This window comes from Bos indicus x Bos taurus, chromosome 7, assembly GCF_003369695.1.
Source record: "Bos indicus x Bos taurus breed Angus x Brahman F1 hybrid chromosome 7, Bos_hybrid_MaternalHap_v2.0, whole genome shotgun sequence".
Lineage (NCBI taxonomy): Eukaryota > Metazoa > Chordata > Mammalia > Artiodactyla > Bovidae > Bos > Bos indicus x Bos taurus.
In genome coordinates, this window is record NC_040082.1 from 54,741,410 (window position 1) to 54,749,836 (window position 8,427).

At 39.2% G+C, this 8,427-nt stretch overlaps 1 non-coding gene across 1 annotated transcript; it reads right to left on the minus strand.

The window, feature by feature from the left end:
* Positions 1-1,122: 1,122 nt before the first annotated feature.
* On the minus strand, positions 1,123-1,246 carry LOC113896729. The gene has a single exon (XR_003512099.1). It is a non-coding gene; the product is annotated as a small nucleolar RNA SNORA31 (small nucleolar RNA).
* Positions 1,247-8,427: the final 7,181 nt, after the last annotated feature.

An 8,427-nucleotide genomic window follows, 5' to 3' on the forward strand; every position in this document is an offset into this window, starting at 1 on the left:
TCTCTCTGTGGGCTCTGTATATAATGGGGTGAGCCTGTGTGGATTCCTGGTATGTGAAGTCCTACTATTCAGGGCAGGGTCAGAGCCCTGCTACACAATGCAAAAAGAGTCAATACTTTAGTTCACTCCATGAATGCCTTTCTGGGTCAAAGGGATTGTTTGATTTCCCTAACTTCAAAACTATGAGTTTGTTTCAGATTTGACCTTGTTATACAATTCCAGCAGAAGCCTACCTCTCATCAGTTCAGGGGCCACTGTCCCTGTACTCTGACATCCCAACTGGAATATCACAGCTCAAGAGTGGCCAACCTGAATAAGGAATGCAAATTTACCAATACTATCATTGAGGAGATACTGTTTTCTCTCTTTCAGCATTTATGCCTCTAAAAACATATATGCTATAAACTAAAGAACTGATAGTGGACATCTAGTGCTCTTATTATTATTATTTTAAAGGCCTTGTGCTCTTACATTTTATGAATCAACCCTCCTCCATTTCATGGGCTATTGATAAGACCATCAATCCAGGGTCCTAATTCCTAGTCACAGAGCTAGGCACCTAATACAGACTGCATGACTGGCCAATCAGAACACCTAATTTAGAACAGTTAATCAAAAAAAGAGATCTGGTACTCCAAACAGGTCTAATCAGTGTTGGTTTTATTCTTTATTTAGACTTAATTTTTTTTTCTTTCTTTCTAATTGAAGGATAATTTCTTTATAATCTTGTGTTGCTTTCTGCCATATATCAACATGCATCAGCCATAGTAGACTTAACCCTTATGTTTTTAGAAGTGAAATCAATCAGAAGGTAAGGTTATAAGGGAATAATCTTTCAATGTTTCTGTATAGTCGCTCAGTCATGTCTGACTCTTTATGACTCAATGAACTACAGGCTGCCAGGTTCCTCTGTCCATGGAATTCTCAGACAAGAATACTGGAGTGGGTTGCCATTTCCTTCTCCAGGGGACCTTCCCAGATCAGGGATTGAAAGCACATCTCCTACATTGGCAGGGAGATTAGGAGCCACCAGGAAAGACTTGTAAACTCTTATAAATTCTTCTTTGGAATAAAGCAGGCTTTTACTGCTCACAAGGTTATTTGGGAGGTGCAAATTTGTTTCCCTGTATTCCCCCATTCAATCTGGGCTGCCACAATCAGACAGAAAGCATGAGGACACATTTTTCTTGCATTTGTAGTGGAAGCCCTAGCAGACACAGTGTTTGTTTTAATATAATTGATGCAGGTACAGAGACGGAGAGGGTTCTTGGAATTATGACATGTATATATGTGGGGCAGCTTATAATGCCCATACAGTGCTGAGGCAAGATCTAAAGAATAGAATAACCTAGTGAAGTGAAAGTCACTCAGTAGTGTCCAACTCTTTGCAACCCCATGAACTATACAGTCCATGGAACTCTCCAGGCCAGAATATTGGAGTGGGTACCTGTTCCCTTCTCCAGGGGATCTTCCTAACCCAGGCCAGTGACTGAACCCAGGTCTCCCACGTTGCGGGAAGATTCTCTACCAGCTGAGCCACAAGGGAAGCCCAGAATAACCTAAGGGGGAAATAAAGAAAAGGGCAGGGACCAACGGCATCACTTGACCCTCCATCTCCTATGTTACCTAAAGCCAGGACTACTGCACTGATTTCCCTTTACTGCCATTAGTTCCCCACCTCCCTACTTTATACCTTTGTGCATAAAAAAGTTTGAACTGGACTTTGTCACATGAAAATATCCTGGTTAATCTTTTATGTCTAACTAGAATATATATTTAGAATTTTTAAGCATATTATTTTGTTTTTCCTTATAATGTCAACACAGTTAATAATGTCTATCTATCATATATCTATACAAACACACACTTTATTTTTATAAGATCTTACACATTGGAAAAAGAAAGGTAAAACTCAGTCACTTTGAAGTATGTTCCTGATATCTATTTGTTACCATATGGCATAATCACACTCTTTAATGACAAAACTTGATGTCTCTTGAATCCTTATCATGAAAGCTTTCAGTATCTTATCTAGTCAATACCTCTTCATCATTCATTTGCTTCCATACAGACATTTAAGATGATACCCTTCCTCCATAATCAAAATTAGGTTTTCTAAAAATTCAGTGGAGCTATCCAATATTTTAGTTAATTTTGGATCTCTCCTCTATTAAAAGACTTTTAAGAAAATAGTCTTTAAGCTGAAGGTTGCCTAAGTCATTCACTGAACATGAGACAGATTATTAGGACAATCTCCAGTAAGAATAATTTCCTATGATTCTTCAGCAATTTTTTTTTTCTTTTTGTTATGCTGTCAAATGAATTACCTTTGTTTTTCAATTTGACTGTTTGTCAATAGGTAGGCACATTGAGATTACCATGACAGAGGAAATGGATACTGAGAAATACAGGTTGCCAGAACCTAATTTGCTCTGCTAGCAAGAGCCATATTCTGCATTCAAATCTAAATCACGAGTCTCTAAATACCATGCTGTCTTCATTCAAAGCAATTGTTCTTTCAGCTGATCCATATGCAAGGGTTAAGATGATGTTTTTTTAGAAAATTAGTTTCTATTACATTAAAAATGTTGAAAATAACTGGATAATTTATATCTCCTATTGTTTTCAAACTTGAAGATATATTATTATGATAATATCCTAATGATCATGAAAGATGCAGTTTTTGTCTGAGATTCAACTTAGAAAAAATCAAGTTTAGGTATTACTTCTTGGGAGTTGGGAGAAGGAAGAAAGCTTCCCATCTTCCCAGGACATGGAACTTGGTACAGTTCTTTCTCATGTCTTCTGTTGTGACATTTTATTTCTTTCAGTGTAACCCTGGTCAGTTGGATTTTTCAAGCTACCCTTTGTATTAGAAGCCACTTTGATTCCCAGCCATGTCTCTACAATATAACTGTTTTGAGAAATACATGAATTAGCTCTGAAACTATAAATATATTCCTCCTCTCCCTGGGTAGATTGGTTGAACTTCAACTCTGGAGGCATGCTTGATCTAAGTTTATCTTTTATTATTTATTAATATCTCTGTTCTGTGATCTCAAGTCACCCCCACTGCCTGTGTGCTACACAGTGGAGTTTTGGACCAGAGCTGAGCTCACCGGTGCTCAGTGGCCTGACAATAGCATCAAAGTCTCTTTACTCTCAGTGAAAGGGAAGCAGATGTATCACAGGCTACATTCCTTTCAGGTCAACAGGATGGAAAAACCTTCCTGTCATTTGTCATCTCCAGCCTCTTCCATGTTACACATTAAATAAAGCTGTTTTGATGTCTCTGGCTTGTGACCTCCTGTCCTCTATTGTAGAACAGGGTGGTTTGGGGGAGTTTGGCCAGTCTTATGGCAGGAAGAGGTCATATAAATCTCAGTGGGGAATGTCACCAACCTGACTCCTTTCCAAAAGCCTCAGAAATGGTGATTGATTATCAGTAGTAAATCACCATGCATTTACTCTCTAAGGGTATTTGACATATCACAAAAGTTCAACTGATTTCCCCCTTCAAATTACTTTACCAAGGTATTTGAATTTTAAATTTGAATATAAAATTCTCGCCTTAGGTTCCTTCCTAGATCCTAAGGTGGAAAAAAAAAAGTATAAAATTCTGTTTTGAGTTATATCAGAAATTATAATTATTTTAAATTGGCTTGCTATCATTGAAGCGAAGTGAAGTGAATTAACTCAGTTGTGCCCGACTCTTTGCGACCCCACAGACTGTAGCCTACTATGCTCCTCCGTCCATAGGATTTTCCAGGCAAGAGTACTGGAGTGGGTTGCCATTTCCTTCTCCAGAGGATCTTCCTGACCCAGGGATCAAACCCAGGTCTCCCGCACTGTAGGCAGCTGCTTTACCATCTGAGCCACTAGGGAAGTCCTAGTGGACTTGCTATCATTACATAAAAACAATTATTTAATTTTCTTTTGCATGCAAGTAGAGGGAAAAAACTTGAGTGTGTATAATATATGTGTGTGTTTTGCCTCTCCACTGTCCATTCAGTTTTCTTAAGTAACAGTGCCTGCATTATAAATTTGGGGTCCACCACTCCTCTATTCTGATTCTATGTGACTCAGCTCATGTTGACTACATCTTGCTTTCCCAGAAGAGGAAAATGATCCAGGTGTGGCCTGTCAGAGCACTATATCTACCCCAACCCCCAGGACTATCTCTGGGCAGGGCAGGTGATCAAAGTAGGCCAACGGCATTCCATCCCTGGACTTCTTATGGTTTAAAGTGAAGTTCCTCACTTTCCACTGGGATTGCTGAGCTGGTAGAATACAAACCTGGAGATGACGCTATTTACTTTACCATCCCAAAGAGAAAATCTTCCTGAAAATAAGCAAATATGAAAGAAAGCAAAACTGAGAGATGGATCTGATTGTATCCCTTGATCTAGCTTTGCCTAAAAGCTTGAGCAACTGAACTGGACTGGATATTCCATTTTTTATATGTACCACAGTTTCTTTATCCATTCATCTGTTGACGGACATCTAGGTTGCTTCCATGTTCTTGCTATTGTAAATAGTGCTGCAATGAACATTGGAGTACATGTGTCTTTTTCAATTTCATTTTCCTCAGGGTATATGCCTAGGAATGGGATTGCTATGTCATATGGTGGTTTTATTCCTAGTTTTTAAGGAATCTCCATACTCTCTTCCATAGTGGCTGTATCAATTTATATTTCCACCAGTGGTGCAAGAGGGTTCCCATTTCTCCACACCCTCTCCAACATTTATTTCTTGTAATCTTTATGATGTTGGCCATTCTGACTGGTGTGAGGTGATATCTCATTGTAGTTTTCATTTAGATTTCTCTAATAATGAGCAATATTGAGCATCTTTTCATGTGTTTGTTAGCAACCTGTATGTCTTATTTGAAGAAATGTCTGTTAAGGTGTTTTACACACTTTTTGATTGGGTTGTTTGTTTTTCTGGTATTAACTTGTATGAGCTGCTTGCATATTTTGAAATTAATCCTTTGTCAGTTGTTTTATTTGCCATTACTTTCTCCCATTCTGAGGGTTGTCTTTTCATACTGCTTATGGTTTCCTTTGCTGTGCAAAAGCTTTTAATTAGGTCCCACTTGTTTATTTTTGTTTTTATTTCCATTTCTCTAGGAGGTGAGTCATAGAGGATCTTGCTTTGATTTATGTCATTGAGTGTTCTGCCTATGTTTTCCTTTAAGAGTTTTACAATTTCTGGTCTTACATTTAGGTCTTTAATTCATTTTGAGTTTATCTTTGCGTATGGTATTAAGTGTTCTAATTTCATTCTTTTATATGTAGCTGTCCAGTTTACCGAGCATCATTTATTGAAGAGGCTACCTTTGCCCCACTGTATATTCTTGCCTCCTCTGCCAAAAATAAGGCATCCCTGCACTGTGCTGTGCTTAGTTGCTCAGTCATGTCTGACTCTCTGTGACCCAATGGACTGTAGCTCGCCAGGCTCCTCATCCATAGGGATTCTCATGGCAAGAATACTGGAGTGGGTTGCAATGACCTCCTCCAGGGGATCATGCCAACCCAGGGATAAAACCCAGGTTTCCCACATTGTGGGCAGATTCTTTACTGTCTGAGCCACCAGAAAAGCCCTCAGATCAGTCAGTTCCATCGCTCAGTTATGTCTGACTCTTTGCTACCCATGGACTGCAACATGCTAGGTTTCCATGTCCATAACCAATTCCTGGACCTTGCTAAAACTCATGTCCATCCAGACAGTGATGCCATCCAACCATCTCACCCTCTGTCATCCAATTCTCCTCCTGCCTTCAATCTTTCCCAATATCAGGGTCTTTTCCAATGAGTCAGTTCATCACATCAGGTGGCCAAAGTACTGGAGTGTCAGCTTCAGCATCAATCCTTCCAATGAACATTCAGGGCTGATTTCCTTTAGGATTGACTGGTTGGATCTCCTTGCTGTCCAGGGACTCTCAAGAGTCTTCTCCAACACCACAGTTCAAAAGCATCAATTCTTCAGTGCTCAGTTTTCTTTATAAATCCAACTCTCACATCCATACATGACTACTGGAAAAAACTATAGCCTTGACTAGATGGACGTTTGTCGACAAAGTAATGCCTCTGCTTTTTAATATGCTGTCTAGGTTGGTCATAGCTTTTCTTCCAAGGAGTAAGTGTCTTTTAAATTCATGGTTGAAATCACCATCTGCAGTGATTTTGAAGCCACAAAAAATAAAGTCTCTCACTGTTTCCATTGTTTCCCCATCTATTTGCCATGAAGTGATGGGACCAGAATCCATGATTTTCATTTTTTGAATGTTGAGTTTTAAGCCAACTTTTTCACTCTCCTCTTTTACCTTCATCCAGAGACTTTTGAGTTCCTCTTCACTTTCTGCCATAAGGGTGGTGTTATCTGCATATTTGAGATTATTGATATTTCTCCTGCCAATGTAGATTCCAGCTTGTGCTTCATCCAGCCCAGCATTTTTCATGATGTACTCTGCATATAAGTTAAATAAGAAGGGTGACAATATATAGCCTTGATGTACTCCTTTCCCAATTTGGAACCAGTCTGTTGTTCCATGTCCATTTCTAACTGTTGCTTCTTGACCCTGCATACAGATTTCTCAGGAGGCAGGTAAGGTGATCTGTATTCCCAACTCTTTAAAAATTTTCCATAGTTTGCTGTGATCCATACAGTCAAAGTCTTTGGCATAGTCAATAAAGCAGAGGTAGATATTTTTTGGAGTTCTCGTGCTTCTTTGATGATCCCACGGATGTTGGCCATTTGATCTCTGGTTCCTCTGCCTTTTCTAAATCTAGCTTGAACATCTGGAAGTTCACAGTTCACATACAGTTGAAGTCTGGCTTGGAGAATCTTGAGCGCTGATTTGCTAGCATGTGAGATGAGTGCAATTGTGCAGTAGTTTGAACATTCTTTGGCATTGCCTTTCTTTGGGATCGCAATGAAAACTGACCTTTTCCAGTCCTGTGGCTACTGCTGAGTTTTCTGAATTTGCTGGTATGTTGAGTGCAGCACTTTATCATCATCATCTTTTAGGATTCAAAATAGCTCAACTGGAATTTCATTACCTCCACTAGCTTTCTTCATAGTGATGTTTCCTAAGGCCTACTTGACTTTGCATTCCAGGATGTCTGGCTCTAGTGACCACACCATCATGATTATCTGGGTCATTAAGATCTTTTTTGTATAGTTCTTCCGTGTATTCTTGCCACCTCTTCTTAATATCTACTGCTTCTGCTAGGTCCATACCATTTCTGTCCTTTATTTTGTCCTTCTTTGCATGAAATGTTCCCTTGGTATCTCTAATATTCTTGAAGAGATCACTAGTTTTTCCCATTCTATTGGTTTCCTCTATTTGTTTGCACTGATCACTGAGGAAGGCTTTCTTATTTATCTTTTCTATTCTTTGGAACTCTGCATTCAAATGGGTATGTGTTTCCTTTTCTCCTTTGCCTATAGCTTCTCTTTTTCTCTCAGCTATTTGTAAGGCCTTCTCAGACATCCATTTTTCCTTTTTGCATTTATTTTTCTTGGGGATAGTCTTGATCCCTGCCTCCTGTACAACGTCACAAACCTCCATCCATAGTTCTTCAGGCATTCTGTCTATCAGATCTATTCCCTTGAATCTATTTGTCACTTCCACTGTATAATCATAAGGGATTTGATTTAGGTCATACCAGAATGATCTAGTGGTTTTCCCTACTTTCTTCAATTTTATTATGAATTGGCAATAAGGGGTTCATGATCTGAGTCACAGTCAGCTCCCAGTTTTGTTTTGCTGACTTTATAGAGCTTCTCCATCTTTGGCTGCAAAGGATATTATTAATTTGATTCCAGTACTCTCCCTCTGGTGATGACCATGTGTAGAGTCTTCTCTTGTGTTGTTGCATAAGGGTTTCTGCTATGACCATTGAGTTCACTTGGAAACTCTGTTAGCCTTTGACCTGCTTTGTTTGTTACTCTAAGGCCAAATTTGCCTGTTACTCCAGGTATCTCTTGACTTCCTACTTTGGCATTCTAGTCCCCTGTAATAAAAAGGATATCGTTTTTGGGTGTTAGTCCTAGAAGGTCTTGTAGGTCTTCATAGAACCTTTTGACTTCAGTTTCTTCAGCATTACTGGTCGGGGCATAGACTTGGATTAGTGTACTATTGATTGGTTTGCCTTGGCAACAAACAAAGATCATTCTGTTGTTTTTGAGATTGCACCCAAGTATTGCATTTCACACTCTTTTGTTGACTATGATGGCTACTTCATTTCTTCTAAGGGATTCTTGCCCAGAGTAGTAGATTTAATGGCCATCTGAGTTAATTCACCCATTCCAGTCATTTTAGTTCACTAATTACCAAAATGTCAATTTTCACTCTTGCCATCTCCTGTCTGACCACTTCCAATTTGCCTTGATTCATGGGCCTAACATTCCAGATTCCTATGC